At 38.7% G+C, this 22,514-nt stretch overlaps 1 protein-coding gene across 12 annotated transcripts in view; it reads right to left on the bottom strand.

Annotated features, from left to right (window-relative positions):
* TAFA5 (TAFA chemokine like family member 5) overlaps positions 1–22,514 on the bottom strand; it is a 452,144-nt gene that overhangs the window by 322,183 nt on the left and 107,447 nt on the right. The gene's annotated exons all lie outside the window — the stretch shown is intronic.

Raw genomic sequence — 22,514 nt, 5'->3', positions numbered from 1 at the left:
TTCGGTGACAGCAACATTGTTCCTATCAAGGCTATAAATAATATAAAATATTCATAATCATATTAAATAATGCTTGGGAAAGGTAACTATGACAAGTTTGGATGGAATTCAATACTTACTAGTGTTTACTGATCATTTTTTTCTAGATAAATTTCCAACTTCAGTGCAGTGCAGAAGGTAAACACAAGCACAGTCTCTGGCCAGGAACAGCTCAACCAGATGCAGTAGAAATGAAGAATGCAGGAAGAGAATCTCATTTTTGGATGAGAGGACACAACAATGAGAATTCAACAGTACCTTTGCTAAATAAAGCTCTGAAAGGATCTTTCCTTCCTTCCATCCCCACAAGTCGATGTCCACATATAAAAAGTGGTACTTCTTCATGAAATAAAACATCAGCATGTTGTATGTATGTGTATGCCTCCAGTGAACAAATCCCTACTTTTAGACAACATAAGATGACACCCATTTCTCACCAAAGTTAAGAGCAGTGTTTTTACTGAATTACAGTCTGGTTTTGATGTGTAGACTTCTGAAGGGAGTGTGGACACTCTCAAAGCAGGGGTCCCCTCCAGGTAAAGTTTCAGAGTACTGTAGGGCAGGGTGTACAGTCCAAAGCTTCCCATCCAAAGCACAGCAAAAGTAAACAGATCGATTGGCTGCATTATTTTGAGTATTTCGAGCTGGTAGCTGGAGAGGACACTGCCCCTACATAGAACTCTAATGCAGAAAGGCTTGCCTTTCCATATCTCTGAGAGACTGCTTCCTGCAATGGATGTTCAATAGAAAAGAAGGGCCATTAGCTATCAAGTCTGGGGTAAAAGAATGCTCCTGCTCCTTGGAGATGACAATACTGCAGTTGTTACTCTCCCTTTTTATTTCGGTCTATAAATTACTCCATTTCAAATTACAAAACACTTTTCTCCAAAATGGGTCATTTACTTTTAAACTAGACAGGTGCAAACCAAGTTGACTGCTGATTTAATTTGGTTAGCAAGCAATTTGTTACTAGAAATTAGTTTTTTAAACAATTTGAAAACAACAGGATTCCTCTCAGTTCTTAGGCTGAATACAGTTGGTAAAATAAGAAAGGGAACACCTCTTTGGCAGCACTCCATTCCAACAACTTCTTATTTTCACCAAATGAAAAGATAACCATCATTAATGTGCGTACAGTGAATCTGGCTGTGAGGTCTAGAGAGGCTGTAAGGTCTTATCCTCTCCAATTGGCTGCATTTTATACATTCAGTATTCTGCTCCAACACAAACCAATTAGATCATGCTGATGGATAACATAACTCTCTCTTATATTCCTTGTGACATTGAATATCCTTGTTTACAGTACTTGACAATGCAATGGTAACTAAAAAAAGGCTGACAAACTTCATAGTTTCCAGACAGCAAGAATGGATCCTGTTAAACTTTGTGTGCATGTTCACAGCTGGCACACTGTCAAGGGGCACTGTAATATGAATTAAGGTCAGCACATGAATCATCATGTCAGTGTATGCACAGCTGGATTCTTAAACATAGTGGTGAGGGCTCATGTCTTCCCACCGCTATATTCACAGATAACCAAATGTGCAAGTTCATACTTTCCAAAAATAACCATCAGAACAGCAGAAATAACAACAAAATGCCTTTTTTTGCTTGACACTGGTGTCTGTGAATGGATTTTTTTTTTTTTAAATATAAGAAGTATACAGGTACCATCCTCAGAGTATTCAATTTCATACTCTCATATAGAAAGATCCTATCCTATGTGCATCATCCTTCCCAACACAATATGGCAGTGCCCAGGTGGACAGAAATTCCCTTACATTTTCCAGACAACTGATTTCTTCACTTAAATCTTAGTAGCTGTCCTGACAGCCTGAGTCCCTGGTGGAAGGAGCAAGGAGGCCAGGGGAAGAGGACCTCTGTGGTCTAGAACAATAAGCAAGGTCTGTGTCCTCTGGATGAAAGATCCTGAAGCTTGGGTTCACCAGAACTGAAAGCAGCTTCTCAGTTATGCTTAAAAAGGAGGATAACCTCAGTTTCATAGAATGGAGTCAGTTCTTACTTTTTGCCTTTGTAACAAACAAACAAAACAAAACAAAACAAAACAAAAACAAAAACAACGAAACTGTTTTTTCCACCTGCTGTTTTTACCACAGACTGTTGTTGTCACAGCAGCACAGAGACCTTAAGCAGCCCAACTGGAGCCCATCTGTGCTGCGGTGGGGATGGGGCTGCACTGCGCCAGGGACAAAGGGACTCAACTCTGCTCTTCCTTCTGGCAAAATGAAGCTGCTGAACTGAAGACCATCATTTGGTTTGGATTAAATAAGCCTCCACCTCTGAAGGGCAGTTCCCTCATTTTCTGCTCAAGGAGCAGTGTTAATACACCAGTTATATCCTAGATTTATTCAAAACCTACTCCTGTGCAGACTAAATGCATTGAGTATTTGGCAATATTTCTTATTTAAAAACATGTCATTTGTGTTAGCATCACTTTCTTCTGACTGGAATTAGTTTACACTACATTGAAAATCTCATTCTATTGACCTAAGTGCAAAATAATCTGAGAAAATGAATAACATGTTGAAATAAATTATTTTTCTTCTGTTAAGTTGAATTTGTAAAAAAAAGTCCACATGCACTACACTAACTATACAGCGTGCTCTTCTTAACAGTAAGAAATGACTGAAATAAAACATACCAATTCTAAGTGTTATTAAACTTAAGTATTAATGAAATGGAGGATAATGACATAAATGATTATACAAAAATGCCTCTTTTCATATTTTTCTATTTTTTCATAATCACACCACTTAATAAAGCCCCCAAAAGGTACTGTGCCCTGCAAATTTTGATTTATACATCATGTAATTCAGCTGTAGCTCAGGACTGTGTTACTTCTTAGAGGATTAGAGCACATTATTATTTCAGTGCTGCTGCACAAAGACGTTAATTAAGCAGTATACTGATAAGTTCAAAGCCAGTTGAATTCCAGGCCAAGAAAGCTTTCTAACTATCCTTTTAAATGCCTTTTGTAGACATTTATCAAATAATGCAGGTTTCCTTCCTGAAACTGATAAATCTTATTTACATTTCAGGAGTTTGAACCCAGTCCACTCAGAGACTCAGACGAGCAGCGTTTGTATCAGTTCCACAGCAATCCAACCTGCACAGAACTCCCTCCACAAGCTCATACTGCTCCTGCCAGAATTGGTCTGTGTATCCATTTTCTCTGAGCCATGTTTGTGTCAGAGAAACACAAGCCAGAATCTTGTCAGCTGAGCTCACTGCTCGCTGCCTGAGCGCTGCTCCTGCTGCAGCAATAGAGCAGAGTATGTTGATTCCAAGGATAAGATTTACAGCATTTCAAGTTAGTAAATAATGAAAAAGTCATAGCGTATACAAATCATACTTCCAGGGTTTAAATTCTGAAGCAGTTTTGTTTTTGTTTTTTTTTTCCTTTGATAGGTTTCAATGGAAGAAACTCTATTTGAAAGTATAAAAATAACCACAGCTTTTGCTGCAGAATACCAGAAACATACATAACAGGAAAAAAATCACAGCTTAAAATAGAAAACCTTAATCAGCGAATGCTGTGAAGCAATGTAACCACTGATGTATTTACACATGAAAGGAGGTCACAAAACTCAGCCAAAATACTTCATTTTCAGAAACTCCCAATTCTAGTTTAGCTTGTAGCATTAAAAAGAATCCTGTAAATTTACAGTCAAATTATAAGCAGCTAGGGTACACTGTCTTCTCCAGTAAAATATGTACTTCCATATAAATCAAGTTTATAGTTTGCACTGTGCTGTAAATGTGCTAACACTATTCCTTTTAAAAGTGCATTAACAATTCTCAAAAGAAGATAGAAGATGCCATTTATAAAGCACATGCCTCCGAAATCCTCCTGAGGGCAAATGATACAAGTGAAGGGCCAGCAGGAGGTAACGTATTCGTCACTCACTCTGACACGGGACCAGGACAGCATTTGGAGATCAGTCCACAGAATATGAGATGTACTGAATAAGAGAATTAGAAATGGAAAACAGCTTACAGGATAACAAACTATTTTTTTGCTCATGGTTCCCATGAGTTGGTAGCCCTGAAGTCTGCAGTGAATTTCTTGATTTGATATCTCAGGATCTCAAACCATGAAACTTTTGCTAGCATTGAACAAAACATTCCAAAAAAGGAATCCCTCCTTGATGTACAGTTTGGATCAAAGCTGAGCCATTGATCACACATAAGAACAATGAATTTCTGCTAATATTTCAGTGAAATTAAGTCAGGTAGGTGATTCACATAAAAAATGGAAATTTGATAGTTTCACACCCCACAGCTGTACAAACATTCTATCCCAAAGACAGTAAAATATTGCTTCTTCACGTCTGCCTGGAAGAGAAAGTTGAGATGTTTCTTTACCAACTGTGGAACAATCCTACCTGAGAATCAAAATGCATTTGGGAATCTAATTTCACCTACTCAATTATTATATATATATATATATATATGTATATATATATATATATATACACACGTATATTTGTTTGTTTGTTTGTTTATTTATATTAATCAAGGCAGATATTTAATGTCCAAATCCCAAGGCAGTCAACCTATATTTAGTAATTTCCACTTTACTCAGTAGAGTCTCTGAGGCCTTTTAAGTTTGAAGGGGCTTCTCAATCTAAAAAAGAAACACAAACATTTCTCAAGTTATTCTTTTCCTATAACCCCATTACTTGTTTACAGTAAGAACATTTAGAAATACAAAAATAACTTGAAAAGTCTACAAACTTCATACACTGGAAAATAAGCAGCAAAATCCTCAAGGCACTAAGTTTATCCTTGCAGAAGCAAAAGCCATTGACAATTCCAAACCATATTTCTCAAACAGCAGGTATCAGACACAGGAAAAAATAAATAAATGTTCTGCAATAGAGAACAAATAAGCACTGTCATTCTTTTGCTTTCTAGCTAGAAACAAGTAGACAAAATACAGTGTATAAAATTAGAGGTGATTAATTAAATATTTATTGCCATAGGTAAGCCAAGGCTTAGCAATTCACTTCTGCTAAAACAAACTAACAAACAAAAAAAAACAAACCAACAACCATGATTTTCTCATTTAATTATGATGGCTTATAATATTACTGTACTAAGAAATACAAAAAAAAAAACAAAACCTGAGCCTGCTATTTTATTATTTCTGATCGATTCCTCTGAGACATAGGCACAGTTTTAATTTGGAAATCCAACCTCCAAATGCCAGTTTAAACTCAGATCAGATACTAAATCTTCTTTTTGGCCCTATGCTTTTATGTGTGCAAATAAAATGTTATAATTGCAGTTAGTGAGTTCTAGTGAGTTAGTCCTTCTAAACTAGAACTTCAAAAGAATTACAATACACAGATTGCTGAGACATTGTTAATACAGACCAAAAAAAACAATAAAAAGAAAGAAAAAGCGCAAAATACAATGTAAGAGAAACTGAATCTGAACTGATGACTGGATTATCAGAAGTCAGCTTGGACCCCTCACTACAGGAAAGACATTGAGGCCCTGGAGCGTGTCCAGAGAAGGGCAATGAAACTGGTGAGGGGTCTGGAGCACAAACCTTATGAGGAGCAGGGGAGGCTCAGGGGAGACCTCATTGCACTCTACAACTTCCTGAAGGGAGGCTGTGGTGAGGAGGGGTTTGGCCTCTTCTGCCAGGCAACAAACAGGACCTGGGGAAATGGCCGCAAGTTGTACCAGAGGAGTTTAGGTTGGACATGAGGAAAACATTTTTCTCTCAGAGCGTGGTCAGGCACTGGACTGGCTGTGAAGAGAGGTGGTGGAGTCGCAGTGTTCAAGAGACGCCTGGATGAGGAGCTACGAGATATGCTTTAGTGCTTGTGGTAGCGGTGGTAATGGGAGAACAGTTAGACTAGATGATCTTATAGGTCGTTTCCAACCTTGTGATTCTGTGATTCTGTGAACAGCAATGTAAAAAGCCAGGTAGGCAGAAACTAGAATGATTAATATTAAAAACTTGGGAAATTATTGGCTGGAAATGACAAAGGAGGAAAAAGAACTAGAAAGATGAACTGGTGATAGATTTACTGTCACTGTTAAGAGGCTGTGAAAGGACAACAGCTAGCATAACAAAATAGAAGAGAGAAGGTACTGCTAAAGAGGGAGGCAAAAATAAACATCGGTGCTCAGTGCAACTGTAAGTCAGTGTTAACGTTCAGATTATACCTGTTGAAGCCACTGTATGGGAAAGAACTACTGAAATAATTTAGAGAATTGCAAATATACGTTCTAGAATAATGATGGAAAAATAAATGCTTTCATTTAATGTGGCAAAACATTTTCGGGAACATTGTCAGGATGAGGCCAGTCACAAGCAGTGTCCCTGAGGGGTCGGTCTTGGGATCAGTGCTCTTCAACATCTTCATCAGTGACACAGACGATGGCACCCTCATCAAGTCTGTGGATGACACCAAGCTGAGAGATGCAGTTGATACATGGGAAGGAAGGGAAGCCATCAAGGGGGACCTGGACAGGCTGGAGAAGTGGCCCCATAAAAACCTAATGAGGTTCAATAAGGCCAAGTGCAGGGTGCTGGACTTGGGTCAGGGCAATCCCAGGTATTTATATAAAGTGGGGGAAGATCTCCCTCAGCAGTCCTGCAGAGAAGTGCTTGGGGGTTCTGGTGGACGAGAAGCTGGACATGAGCCAGCAGTGTGCGCTTACAGCCCAGAAGGTCAACTGTGTTCTGGGCTGCATTAAAAAAGGAGTGTCCAGCAGGGAGGTGTTTGTCCCCCTCTGCTCGGCTCTTGTGAGGCCCCATCACAAGAGTACTGCATCCAGGCCTGGGGCTCCCAGCACAGGAAGGACGTGGAGCTCTTAGAGTGGGTCCAGAGGAGGGCCACTAAGATGATCAGAGGGCTGGAGCAGCTTTCCTATGAGGAAAGGTTGAGGGAACTGGGTTTGTTTAGCTTGGAGGGAGAACAGCTGTTTACAAGGGTGGATAGTGATAGGACAAGGGGGAATGGTCTTAAACTGAGACAGGGGAGGTTTAGGTCAGGTATTAGGAGGAAGTTTTTCACACACAGGATGGTGACACACTGGAACAGGTTGCCCAGGGAGGCTGTGGATGCCCCATCCCTGGAGGCATTCAAGGCCAGGCTGGATGGCTCTGGGCAGCCTGGTCTGGTGGTTGGCGACCCTGCACGTACCAGGGAGGTTGGAACTAAATGATCATTGTGGTCCTTTTCAACTCAGAACATTCTGTTGTTCTATGATTCTGTGCAAACAAAGGCTAAGAAGAGATATGAGAATGTTCACAAATTCAGCAGGGATAAACTCCGCAAAGTGCAAAACAGCAAATGGATACGTGCTACAAATAAACTTAGGCTGAAGAAAATCTAGATTCCCAGTAGCAAAAGCAATATTGTAATAGTCCATGATAGGATTAATGGTAGAGAGAACCACAAACTCAGTTTATAGACAGAATATAATGTGGTTGACTGTGATGGTGTACAATTGAACTTCAGGTGCTTACGCTGAAGCATGCAGATGAATAAAAGCTGGCTTGCGAAAAGAGCAATAGAACTTGAGTGACAAAACGTTTTCAGAGTTGCTTAAAAGACAGATGAGACCTACTATTAACTTCTCATTTATAAAAAAAAGCCTATATGTATATTTAGGGCTAAAGCAGCTTTTTGTCAACAGATTCTTCAGTCTGCACATTCAGAATTTCCTGTTAGTGAGAGACACTTATTGTCTTGGCAATGTTTGACAAGTGACAAGGGTATCATTATTTTCTATCTTCCACCACTTGCTACAAACCTTTGAAAAACAAAGTTCTTTAAAGGTAATGATGAATACCAAATAGCACTTAGTCCCTTGCTTACTGGAATTATGAAATACTCTCCACATTCATATTCACAGTACATACACGCCTAATACTACAGAACGCAAACATACACCTTAAACATGTTCGCAATTTTTATGATGCTGAACATTACCACTATATAATTAAGAATGTTCTTGAATGTACAGAAAAGGAAAAACATGGGATACGAAATATAAATAAACATTTCATCTTCTGTTTGAACAAAGATTCAAGAAGTATACCACTCATGTGGTCACAAGATTTCCAATTTTCATCCAACATCCAAATTATAGTCATCATACCAGAACGAAAATCAAAAACACATTCTGTACAACAAGATTCAGATAAATATGCACACATGCTCCTTACAAGTAGAGCACTTCCACACTGCTGAAAGCAGTCACTCATCCAGTTAAAACAAAATGCAAGCAGGCTACCTTCCATGAATGTGCATTTAAGCCTGTCAGGTCCCAGAACTGTATGTAAGCTTCACAAAGCTTCAGGACAGCTGGGATTGTGATCCAACTGAAATACAAAGTAAAGCTTTGGTAGTGGAGGGGTGAAGGAAGGACAACTACCGTTTCAGCAGCAAAGATTCACTGCACATATCTGCACACAGAGACCTGAGGTATTTGCAGAATTTAAAAAGAGCACACTGCTACAGCTGGAGGGGTTAGAAAAGAGTTCTGATTACTGATTTACCAGCAGTACATCACAGCACTGACAACTGTTATTTGAAAAAATAAATCATAATTTCCCCGGAAACTATCTCACAGAAGGCCAATGTGTGTTTCAGTGACATAGCAGCCTGTGTTTTGCATACAGGAATACAAAGAGCACATTGTACTACCGCAGTTAAATGCATCACTATGTTTATATATGATTCAATCATGAAAACATCTAAAATATGAGCTGCTCTAGCATACAGAAATACAGCAAAGTATTACTAAATTTGCAGGGATGCAAGTCATAATGTTGTAATACCATAATGAGCAATAGAAGAAAAAAGAAGTTAAGCACGTATGGTTTGCTCCTGATTCCTACATTTTTTTTTAACATTTCAGAGTTCAGCTGCATTCTTTTACCAATTGTCCTCTCCGATGTGATGCTAAAATGACTAAACACTATGTCATGGTAACAGTCTATTACCATAGATTGACTATGATATCCCATATTCAGCATTACTCAATTTCTACAGCATCAAGTGGAAGTATAGAAACTAGAAAGGATATGAAAGCACCGGTTTAAAATGACTGCACAGTGGTATAACACTGTCTTTTCAGACGTCTCCCATAGCACATCACAACACAAACTCACATCTGTGGAAGACGACTTCACACCCTTCTAAAACATCTGGGTACTACTAAGCCTCAACAGACTTCCCATTGTACACACTTAGAGAAAGGAATTCTCACTGGCACTTTGGAGAGGATTTAGAGAACATACAGTACAGTTCAATTTAGCATTACCCCTCCCCTTTGGATTCCTGTTCTATCTTTCTGAAAAAGTAGCATTTTCAGCAGGAGTTTGTGTTTCCCTGAAGTATCAATATCAAGAAATACCACATCAATCATTTTAAGTGCAGAATTCAAATTCTCTTCAACTCGCAGTCCAAATCAGGCTCATTCAGGACCTATTACCAAATCCATAATGCACATCATCTTTAAAACACAAGTGCATGTCTGTGACATAATACGCAAAATAAATCAGTGCGTCAATGAATGCTGATATTTTCACACTGTTTTTCTTACAGTTTTGAGTAGCTTTCTTACTACAGGGCCAGCTACAAAAACATGAACTGTCAGGGCACTACAGACGCTAAAGTTCCAGCCAGCCCCTAGTCCTCTCCACCCTGCCCAGTCCTAGCAGCCCGCCTCAGCCCAGGGACATCAGCCCTCACGCTAGAAGGCTGCTGCAGTTGCTGCAGCAAGGCAGGTCTCCAGCTCCCTCTCCTGCCATGGATCTCCAGGCCTAGCTCACTTGCAGGCCTGTGTCCCAGCCTGGCCTCAGCCAGTCTCCATCCCCTGGGAGGTACCAGGATGGCTGTGTCTGGAGCTGCTCCAGCGCTCTGCCAGGTGGGCCCTGGTGGTTAGGTTCTGCACTGCCAGGTTTCTTGCAGAGCCCTCAGTGCTCACAGTCCCCTGACCCCAGAGAAATGCCAGACTTTACGGTGCTTACACTCACATATAAAAATGCAGAAGACAGATCTTAATTAAGTGCATGTAAGGAATATTTTCTAATAGATTTTGCACTCTACTATACAAGTCAATTATCACCTTTATCATTAAGAAATAACCTATACATTTGTCAAAACTTCTGAAAATGGAAAAAAAAAATTAGACTATTAAGACTCACAATTAGATGATTTTCAAAAACTCAAGATTGACTACAGCAGTAACTGTAGCCCCTAAAAGCTTCCAAGAACCGAATGTTTACATTAAAATTGATGTAATACCCAAATTTTATCCCAGCATTTCCCAGTTCTCTCCCAGTGGTCAGAGGCTTGTTGGTGACCTCCTTCAGAATGGTCAGAAATAACAGTACCACTAAAGAGCAAAATGTACTTCTTTCAATGCCTTCTCTACCTCAAACAAAAAACTCACAGCTTTTTTTAAATAGGAAAAAAATATCAATACAAATTCTCCCTTACATATTTACATTTCAGAAAGACACAAAGCAACATGAGGGAGAAATTAGCCACAATACTGAATGCATCGTTATGAACTGGATTACCGAGACTTACAGCAGGCCTTGGGCTGTCTTGGTGGTCAAGCTCCGTGGCCGCCACCACTAAATAGTAACACTCATGGACTCTGCATTTTAAAACTCCACATTATTGTTTAATAGCAAACTGTAAAACCAACAGCTGACCTAAGATGTTGTGGAGCAGAGGAGCATGAGGGCAAGCACCAGTAGGCAATCTGATGTGCTGATATGAGCACGACACCCTCTCTGGGCTGTAAGCAGAGGATGATGGCAGAGGCAGAGTGTACAAAACACAAGGCACTGTCAGTCACAGGCTACTAAAGGAACAGAACACTTCTCCTATGAGGACATGCTGAAAGAGGCTGTGCTGCCTGGAGAAGAGAAGGCTGCAAGGTGACCTGATAATGGCCTTTCAGTATCTAATGCTGAGCTACAGAAAAGAAGGTGACAGACTCTGTAGCAGGGTCTGCTGTGACAAAACAAGGGGAAATGATTTCAAGCATAAAGAAAGCACATTTAGCTTAGATATAAAGAAAAAGTCTTTTACAGTGACAGTGGTGTGGCACTGGAACAGTTTGCCCAAAGATGTGGTGGATGTCTCATCCCTGGAGACATTCAAGGTAAGGCTAGATCAAGCAATCTGATCTTGCTGTGCATGTTCCTGTTCATTGCAGGGGGGGTTGGGCTAGATGATCTTTAAAGGTCCTTTCCAACTCTAAGGATTCCATGATTCTGTAATTCTATGAATGCAGTCTTGGAGACTGAAAGAACAGGAATAACAAAAAGAATAAGTGTTTTGTATCTTGCATATATAAAAAACCCTGAGGTGCGAACACAGAGATGGCCGCAAGTGAGTATAAAAAAATGGCTGCAGCTACCTCAAAGATAGGAGCAAAGGAAGAAAAGAGATTGTAAGTAGTATCCTGGAACTGTCACTCCAGAGAAGGATGCCACAACCCACCACTGAGCCTAGGTGTCACCAGCAGGTCCCTCATCTCCAGCAGGACATGATTTGCCATTCCCTCATCCTGCAACCAAGCCCAGCAATCATATGTAAAATACTACCTTTTAGGATTTAATTGGGTTAAGTATGTCAGGTTTTCAAAGAGCTGCGTGCGTTCATGCTTTCTGCTCCAGCCTACCCACATGACAAAATGATTGATACTGCAGCAACTCATCGGAGAAAATGCAGATATTATAGATGAGTGCAGCATGAAAATACAGGAAAGCGATAGAATGTCCATCGCCAGCAACCTTAAAGCAGGGCAATGGTTTAGGTGTGTTCAGTTCTACAGTGGGCTTTCAACTTCTTAAAAATGGTTCTATAGAAAAGAACATGAGTTACACAAAATATCTATATTTATATGCACTAATATTTCTTAAGAGAGTGGGAGACTTTGAAATAGGACTGCAGTTGAAAAGTATTGGAATATTTTAGTGCTGTAAAGTGATAAGCAGTTTTTTATTACGTAACACATTCAGAAATAAGATCTATTTTTAAGTCCATACCTGTATGGAAGAATTATTCAAGTTACAACACTAAACAAGATCGTGCATCAGCAAAAATCTTCACCCTAAAAAATTAAACCATGACTGAAAAGGCCACTGGCCATCATCAGTAGAGCTGGGTCCAACACCACAATATTGAGAAAGCAATATATGATGACTGGGGCAAACATTATTATTTCTTAACTATTTTTAAACGTATGTATGAAAATTCACAAATACAGATATATGTAATAAAAAAAAAAATAGAACTGAAAATAAGAAATCAGTGCTTCCTTATACTTGAGTTACAAAGTAGTTAAACAACTGATCTTGAAGATTGTTCCATGAAAGTAACTTGTTTGGTTTGGCTGCACACTGAGCTGGAAGGCCACCAGAGCAGTCTGTGGCACTCCATTTATGATACCTATAGTGAACAGTACAAAAAAATGCTAAACTAAAAGGGATCTCATAAAGAACTATATATTTTGGTCTGTTTTATCAAAGTTCTGGCTTATACAGAAAATATAAGATATTTCATGTAGGATATATGCTTTAATATGTACATACTGTGTTTTAGAAATAAGAATTATTAAATAGATTTAAACATAAATGTGTAAGAAAATAATAGAATGTACTGTCGCAAAAATTTACAACTCCTCAATATTAAATACATGGTTTCTGAACAAAACCAACTGTGACAGAGTGCATAAAACACCTATATACTTCACCAATATTAAGTTTAAAAAAAAAAAGGAAACAATTATCTTAGAAAAACATAATTGAAAAGATAGAAAGGCTTGGGTTGCATAATTTACTAATGCTTTGCACAAATCTGAACTATTTGAGGCCAAACTCATATATGCCTAGATTTAGGCTCCTTGTTATTCACAAAACTTGAGAAATGTCTCATGCAAATAAGTTTCCTAAGTCTAATACATCAGATCTAGAAAATTTTTACAACCTACATGTTACTATGGTAACTTTTTGTTTTTCAAAATGTAAATTAACAGTGAGGCTACATTTCAAACTCTTCATTTCCATTGTGCTTGTACATAATCTTTCCTTGCATATGGATTGAGAAAAAATCTCTTTATTTTATACCACTACAGTCTGTACTAAAAGATGAAGTTACATTAAGAGGTCGTGATTAAATCACAGTTGGTAAACACACCTCTGCTTAACCTTGACCACTTGTAAACCATAAACAAACCCAGGAGAAAGCAATCAAACAAATGAGTAGTTCTATGTCAAAGGTTTCTCTGTTTGGCTTTTTGTAATTGTAAACTATTAGAAAATTAAAGTACGCTGCAAATTGCAGTCTTTTTTATGCTGTTCTTACTGTTAATTCTATGAAAATCGTGCTGTTTTTTTTTCCTCTCCTTTTCTGTTAAAAAAAAAAAAAAATGGAGCAGAAAATATGATTGCTTTGTTTTCTTACAAAGGAAGTTGTGTTTTGACATGCCACTCTATTACAGGACGGCTTCACTGAATTCAGGAAACTGCCTACCTAAAGGTACACAGGTGTCTGCAATTCCCATTACAGTGAACAGGAACTATAGGAATCCAGAGATGGATCTGTCGTTTTCAGCATCACCTCATAAAGTAATAGCATTAGTATGAATCAGAAAGACAAGCTACTCCCTTTAATTTGACTTTCATCATTTGTCTGCTGAAAAAGGGAGCTTTGCAAATCTCATCTACTTCTGAACTGAAAGTCATTTTCAAACTACTCATTAAAATACCTGTAACAAATAGAGAATCTACATTCATTCCAGATCCATAATGCAAATTATTAGATATGCATTATTTATGTGGACTGAGTTTAATATTAAGAATTATTATCAATATAATTTGGTTTAGCTCTCATCATAACAGAGCTCACAAAACTGAAGAAAACTTTAAAGAGCAAGAGAATAATAAAATGCATATAAAAATAGATGAGCTTGACCATACACAGAATTGAGTCTCCCCTCCCCAGTGTGGGCATTTGTTCTTGTTTCCTAAGGACCAGTCACCCTGTAAGTTTGCAATTCTGAGTCATCTAGTGAAAAATTTCCATGCAATAAAGAAAAGGTAATTATGAAAAGGGCATCAATTCCTCATTCACCTTAGTTCTCTGTTAGAATGTATTCCAAAGCAACTAAAACAGAACACTGGTAATACCTCAATGTCCTGATGCCCACTGTACAAGTGGCCATATTCTAACTTAAAAATCATACTGGAGGAATTCTGTACTGGGAAGAGGGACAGTCAAGGCTACGCAAGCATATAGACAAAACTAGAAAGGAAACTGTCTGTCAGGGAGCCTATAATTTAAGAGAAAATCCATGATATTTGAGTGTCATAACAGATCCACTGACAATCTCCTTTTTCCCCAGTGTTCCCACACATGCTTGAAGAATGAAGCTGTGGCTGTTTGGCATAGCACACAGGACAGAAGGCAGGAGTGTGCTGGAAGTGGACAAGGACTCCTTGAAATTAAGCAATTCTAGCTGTCAAGAAGCATTAATACAACCATAAATACCAGAAGGAAGAGTGCAAGCAGGAATAAACCAGGCTCTTTTCAGTGGTCCCCACTAAAAGGACAAGAGAGAATGTATACAAGCTGGAACACAGGAGATTGCACCTGAACAAAAGCAAGAATTTCTGTGCTGTGCAGGTGATGCACAACTGACATAGGTTGCCTGGAGGCTGTGGAGTCTCCTCCTTGGATGTCCCCTGAAGCCTCCTGGACACAGCCTTGGGTGTCTCTGCTGGGGCAGAGGTTGGGCCAGGTGACTTGCAGAGCTCCATTCCCACCCCAGTCAGTCTATGATTATTTGCTTGTGCTTTATGTATTTATTTATTTAATGTGTGTACTTCTGTGAACTGTGAGCTTCTCTAGATTTCTTAATGGGTAGTTTGCAATGGTACAACTCTGGCTTTAGGTATGCCTCAATGCGTACTAAAACAGAAGATGATATTATGAGTACTAATAATTCACTGTACAGGAGTATGCAATTGCACATAGTATAAATACCTAACTTTTAGAATCTCTGGAGCCAGAAAAATAACCTCATTTTACCAGAAAAATGACAGTCTCATCAGGAGTTGGAGTGAGGAGTTGACTCAGCATGGAGCAAAGAACAGGTGTAATAAGCCAAACCTGCCTAAGTGAAGCATAAGCTTTAATTGGTTGGTTTGCAAAACTCTTCTGTAACAATTACTTTGCAGATACAAGTTATTTGATTCACAAATCTTACAGATAGGAAAAGATGCTTTCCCAAGCCAATGAACCAAGGCAAAAGTGAGCTGAAGAACCATTGAATGCTGCGAACATTGCTAAAGTGGGCTGAAAGAAGCTCACCATCAGCTTGGTGACAAGATTTCATTCTCAACATAAAAAAATATAGAAAACATAAAATAGTATTCATTTTCTCTAACCACCACATTGCCACCTTTAGCCTTTCAGTTTAGTTTCTGAAGGCTGTTACCAGGGACACTTTTCATTTTAAGCTTATTTTAAAAACTGAAAAGCCATGTGTGGTTTGTGAAATGCTTTGGGGCTCAAGAAAGCGCCACACAAAGGAAAAACTGATACAACACAAAGGAAAATGGGACATATATGGAAAAAAGGGACAGGAATGGAAAGTTGAAAAAGTTTCAGTCAAACAGAGCTATTAGTCTGTAATGCAAAGAAAGAAGTAGCACAAAACAAATGAGTTTTATCTTTAAAGATTTGACTCGAAGTCTCACCAGCATCCATTACAATTCTGCAACAGTCAAGGCAGCATCTGGTACAGTTTGTGTACCTTTTTGGCCAAGTATACAAAAATGCTTACAGCAGTTATGAGATCTCGCAATAAATGAAGCTGAAGAATCTACTTCATCTACTGATATGTATTCAGAAAAACTAAAGCAAAAGCAAGAATGAAAGAGGAACCCAGAAGCACATCTCTTTTTTTTTTTTTTTTTTTAATGGCTAAATGACTAAATAATACTTTTAAAGCATTAACAGATAATGGGAACTGCCAATGCACAGGAAAAGGAAGCATCTCACAATCATTTTAGTTTAATCTCAATTAGTTCATAGCCGTAAGCAAGGTGATACTCAAGCGGTGACCATTTCAAATAACTGTTTGATTCTCTTGAGGCTAAAAGTATTCCCAGATCCATCATGCACAGCTCTAAAACATGTACAACACTGAATAATGGAGCAGTGCTGTGTTTCTTTTTTTCCTTAAAGCCATAAATTTGTATCGAAAGAATTATGCAGAAAACCATGTAATTTAATATAATAAAAGCTGTAGTAAAGTACAAAAGATACCATAAAACATCATTGTCATGATTAATTAGTGCTCACTACACAGCCACGTAAAATGTGGGTGCTTTCTGACAAACTACTGTAAAGGTGTAAAGAAATTTTTACTTTTCATTACAGAATCTTATAAAAGATTTCCTATATCCTGTCTTTAAATAAATATTAATGCTGCTCAGGGAAGAAACACCTGGTATTCAGCTCTCCTACACCTCCAAGCAGAACAACTCTGCAGTGTGTAGCTGTTCCAGAGGCATGAACAAATTCCAGATAAGACGGGCTCCAAGTACAAGCTGTGGTGTGTGACACCAACAGCAGACTATGTCTAGGTTTGCCTATTTCTATTTAACAAGTGACCTCTGTTTTCCTACGCATCTTCTGTCGGCACAGCTTGCTGCTTTTCATTTTGAAATTGGATTTAAAACCACACAGAAATAAAAATTGGATGGCATTGCATCAAGGTGGAACAAATTCTTAGCTACAAATCGCCGTTTTTCAACAGTCACCGCAATCAGCTGTGCATTTTCATCAGTGATGAGAAAGAGCCTGCAGACTGTGCTCATAACAATCTGCATCAGCAGAAGTGACCCACTGTTTCAAAGCTACCGTAACAGCTTCATTGCTCAGAAAATATTGCCCACACAGTCCGTCTTTCATAAGCCCAAAAAGATGAAAATCAGAAAGTACAGAAACTGGACTAGATGGTGGGTGTGATAGCACAGTCCACCAAGATCGGCAGTGCACTCCATGGTCTTCAAACTGGTATGGAGCTTGGCATTATTGTGTTCATTGTGGTCTTCCAGTACTTGAAGGGAGCATATGAAAAGGGGCACAGCTGTTTACGAGGGTGGAAAGTGATAGGACAAGGGAGAATGGTCTTAAACTGAGACAGGGGAGGTTTAGGTCAGGTATTAGGAGGAAGTTTTTCACACACAGGATGGTGACACACTGAACAGGCTGCCCAAGGAGGTTGTGGATGCCCCATCCCTGGAGGCATTCAAGGCCAGGCTGGATGTGGCTCTGGGCAGCCTGGTCTGGTGATTGGCAACCCTGCATATAGCAGGGGGATTTAAACCAGATGATCATTCTGGTCCTTTTCGACTCAGGCAATTCTATGATTCTATGATATGATTCTGTGGTTCTTCTCGGACCTGACTCTGCAAGTTCAAGCCTTCAGCTTAGTCAGTGCTGCAATATAGCAGTCAAAGTTGATGGGTTCCAGGAAAACCAGAAATACCTTTCACCCCTTTCCTACCATAAAATACAGTGCTCATAACTTTGCCCACGGAGGGCTGTGTCTTGAACTTCTTCTATGATGTGGAATTCACATGTTGGTACTCCATAGACTGCTGTTTTGATTCTGCCTCATAGTGGCTCCATCTCATTACCAGTAATGATGCACTCCAAAACTCTCACTTTCAGCCTTGTATTGGTTCAGTAAGTCCTGGCAATCTTGCATACAGTGTTCTTTCTGTTTCTGTATGAGCATTCATGGGACCCATCTGACACAAAATATGCAATGATATTCCAAGCTTGCCACCACCATTTCTGGTGCATTGAAGCTAATATTCATCTCCAGACACAGTTTCCTGGTCATAATCTACCTATTTGTGTGGATGAGGTGATTGAGATGTTCTTCATTTCTCAGTACAGCAGCTGTATATGGGCATCTGGTTTGTGGCTTGTCATTCGTGTTGCAGCCTTCACAGCTGAAATGCACCACCCAGCACCTCAATGTGCCAACACCCACTGCTGGGTCTCCATAAACATGCAGCAAGCATCAGAGAATGTCAGTGGGTGCATTTTTTTCATTGTGGAGGAATTCAGCTACTTACATTCTCTTCATGTGCACTTCCATGTCAGACACCAACGTGTCAGACTGCCCCTGTGCTACCATTTGTCACACATCAGCAAAATGTAATGGAACACTGGTGGGAAAGTTCAGCCTCTTCTGCCATACCATCAACATCTGCCTCCAATGCCATGGGTAAAAATAAAAATAGGAGGCATTATTTCTGGATCACTCCTCGTTCTAATTTCACTGCTCTTTGTATATGAAGAATGAACAGAGTAAGGCCCTATTTCATGACACCCTGAAGTCCTGAAGAACTTGCAGAGTAAAAAGCTCTTAAAAAATTAACTGTTAGCTACCTCAGTTTATTTTCTGACACGTCCCGGAAGTCATAAATCATGAGATTTTCTGCTTGTTTTTTTTTTCAATTACATCTCTAACTCAGAAAGTGGTTAGCTAATAAAATACCCAAACCACTGGGAGAGATTTCATATACTGCTTTATCCTCTGAATTCCTTCAGATCCCAGTGTATCTTCTCATAAGCCTTCACTTAATCAGTTAACAGAAAACTGCCCTAAAGTTAGATGCTTCCTAAAGCCCTTTCAGCTTTCTAAATACATGTCAGGTAAGCTAGCATTTTGGAGGATAAGACTTGAAGGAGCTTCAAGAGGTCACCTAGTCTACCTGTCTGCTTCAACTTGGTGATGCTATTCCTAACACATGACCTTTTGACCTGAAAGTAAAACTCTCCTGTTTCACAGCTTCCCAAGGAAATCTATTGCAGTCCTTAACTGTCCTTGCCATCTGTAATTCTTCCCTGATGTTTAGCACAAATTTCCTTTGCTACTCTTTTTCCTGATATCGAGCTTAAATTTCCCTCAATTCAGTTTGTGCCGACTGCTTCTCACCATCTTCTCGCTTTTCAGAAAGAACGGTTTGTTACTCCTAAGGCAAAATTTTATCCACTGAAAACTCCTACCAACACAGCAGTCACTTGTCTAAACATAATGACCTCGACCTCTTCATTACTCCTTTCTAGGTCAGATCTTCTATCGTTGCATTTCATCCCCTTGTTCTCCTGTATATCCACCTAATTCGGCCTACATCTCTCTTCATATGATTGCTGTTAAGCATCTACACTTTGGAATAAAATATGGCCTTGTAGCATGGTAGAAAGAAACTGAGATCCAAATTACACTGGTTTATTGTAAAACCAATTTTTCACATTAGCAGACTTCTACAGTCCTCCTCACGGTCAAAAATAATAAATCTCTCACACAAAAACATGCATTAGCATTGCATCTGCTTTTAGAATATATTTCGATAGGTATTGATCCATTACATTATTTTTCTGATTATTTATATGTTAATTTGTTGTTTGGATATATTTCAAACATGTTACTCATTGCTTTTCACAAGACTAATGACAATTAGTAGGAAGATCTATTGTTCTGACTAGCATTTCTCATGAACGGATGTAGTGCCAAAGGTAAAACATAATGAATAGGCAGTTTCATTACACTGTGTTGGTTTTCTAGAGCACACATAATAAGCACATTTAGGCAAATAATCGGATTTTGCTATTAAATAGAATCCTTTCTTACTAAAGGTTTAAAGTAGCAAGAGGATATAATTTCTGAGCAAAATAAATATGCACTAAAATCCTGACACTGGATGTAACAGATACCTGGCCTGGACTCGTATGAACATACGCTGGAGCTGGCCATTCATACACAGGTGAGCCACCGATTCCAAGTGGGACACCTACATACCACCAAAAACCAAACACTGTTGTTATCACTGGGACAAGAGCTTGTGTTGCTCATTTTCTTCATATGATTATATTTAAATATATATATTTTATAATATAAATGAGGACCTTTACGTATATTTGTATTAGTGAACTTATGTTAAAGATATATTTTTTTTTATCAATACTATATTGAACTCTTGATCTCTAAATACATGCTTTTTTTCTCTCAATGCTTTAAATTTAGTTAAAGATACCTCATTGTGTATGCCTTGTTTTAATTCCAGCTTCATTTCTGATACAGTAAAGATCAAATGTGCATGTCCACTTAGAAATAAGAGAAATAGAGAGTAATCAACAGATCTCACAAGTACACAATTTTGTATGATGTGAATCACATCAGTCTACAGTGCTGCCTTTCTTAATAGGTAGTGCTAGTAAATACTGAGAAAGGTCAGCATTTCCTCACTCGTGCTCTTGGGGCACGAAAACGGGCAGACAAAAAAGACTACTGAAAATCTGTTACTAACTCCTTTTGTCAGATTACTCAGTCAGGAAAAGTAGGGGTTTTATACCATCTATGGTGCACTGTGAAGACAAATGCATCTGTAATTTTCATCACTCAAAACCAAAGATTATTTTGAAGCTGCCTTCTATGCACAGAAAAACTACCAGACTCCTCCTCTCTGTATCTCCTGGCACAACCAGACACCAGACAGAAACACCTCTCTGACCTCCCTGAAAAGGAAACTTTTGAGAATTCTGTCTGCGTGACTTCTCTATCCTAACATAAGTACATAAGAAAATGAGAAAATAAATAAATAATGGAAAAACCAAAATCTTTCAAATATGTATTCTTTCCTTGCGCAGCACATACTCAAGTTCATGGTTTTTTAACAGTCAAATCTGTTTCCTTGAATGAGAAGGCAATCCCTCCACTCCAGCATCCTGCACCCCTCTCCAATCTGTCATGCTGCTCTGAGAATCACACTCCTATCTGCCTCTTCACTGACCAGTAAAATAGGATGAACAGGAGAAAATAACTATACAACAGTTCTCTAAAAGCAACCGAACACCAAAAAGCAGAAACATTTACATCTGAGACAAACTGTTCTCAACTCAGATCTCATATGTATAGGTAACATACACAGCACATCTTGTATGCAAGGTCCCTCACTGTTTCGAAACACAGGGCAAATGGAAAGAAAAAAAAAAGAAAAAAAGAAAAAAAGAAAAAAAAAAAAAACCTCTAAGATAAAAGCAAACTTTTTTCCCACATTCTTAAGGGCAGTTTTCTTTCTTGCTTTGTCTCAAGTCATTTTTTGGAATGTTTTAAATATGAAATAAAAACAAATCTTAAGGGGAATATTAGCTCTCCTAATAAATCACATTCAAGTTCTTTCAATGGATACTGCAGGATTCTCAGAAAGTTTCAGAAGACAAGTCCTCTACTCAAATGTTTTATACAGCAGTCCACATTAGTCCTAGCAACTACACAAAGCTGTGAGGTTAGAGTAACAGAAAGCTCCTAAGAAATAATCTCATCAACAGAGGTTTTTGCATGTTAGCAGAGGGGTAGCAGAGTCATCTGGGGCTACCTAAATGAAATAATATGGCCTGGATATTTCCAGTTGCAAAATGTACATCCTAAAAACACATTAAAAATGTATAAAATATCCCCATAGTTTTACAGCAGGTTAGTATCTTACAATCTGTAAAAAGTGTCAGATTAAAGATATTAACATTAAGAATAACCTTAACCAAGATATTATGAGTAAGAAATGTGCTTTTTAGAAGTAAGCACTGAAGCGTTTCCGCTGTTGTGACAATGATTCCTCTAAATATTCCTGACAGAAAAGTGTCAGTCAGAGTGTAACCAACAACTGCAAACTTCTGCCTAGGGCAGAAAAAAAGATAACTATGAAAGATGTGCTAAACAGGTCCACTATTTGTATATACCCACATATGCTAAATTTGCACAGGTGATACTAAAATTCTGGTTTATAACTATAATAATCAGTTTATAACAGAAGTATCAGAATTCTCCTGCCTCTACTCAACTACTGCCTATTTTACATTGCTTGCTCCAGAGATTTTACCCAGCAGATTAAGGATGCAGTTTTGAGACCTTAATGCTCTACTTCTTTCTGTTTTGAGTCTTGGGACTGAACCCGTGTTTCTGTTTAGTCCCGCTCATAAATGATTCAAAATATTAATTTGCCCTTGATAGATGAGGTGTTCTAGGCTCTTAATTAACAACCACAGGATTAAAAAAAAAAAAAAGGTTGAAGGTATATATTAGGCTGTAATGCATCCTGGATGCAGTATACTCGTGCCCTTCCAAAGTTTACCCCTTTGCTGCACTGTTTTCCACGGTATTCAAAGACATACTTAGAAAGTGTATCCTTTACCTTTCCCCACCATTACTGTGCCTGAATGGTTAAATGCTCCGTTAGGTGAAAGGGTGAGTGTCTGGGGCAGAGGAGGGCCCACAATTAGTGTGCATAGCACCAACTCAGTTTTTTTTTTCCCCGGCTCTCTTTGAAAGAGAATTACAGATTATAAATAATTTAAAACCAGACTCGGGTAGTGAAA

This window comes from Lagopus muta, chromosome 1, assembly GCF_023343835.1.
Source record: "Lagopus muta isolate bLagMut1 chromosome 1, bLagMut1 primary, whole genome shotgun sequence".
NCBI lineage: Eukaryota > Metazoa > Chordata > Aves > Galliformes > Phasianidae > Lagopus > Lagopus muta.
Note: the sequence above shows the minus strand (reverse complement) of the source record. Positions and strands in the feature narration are given on the sequence as shown.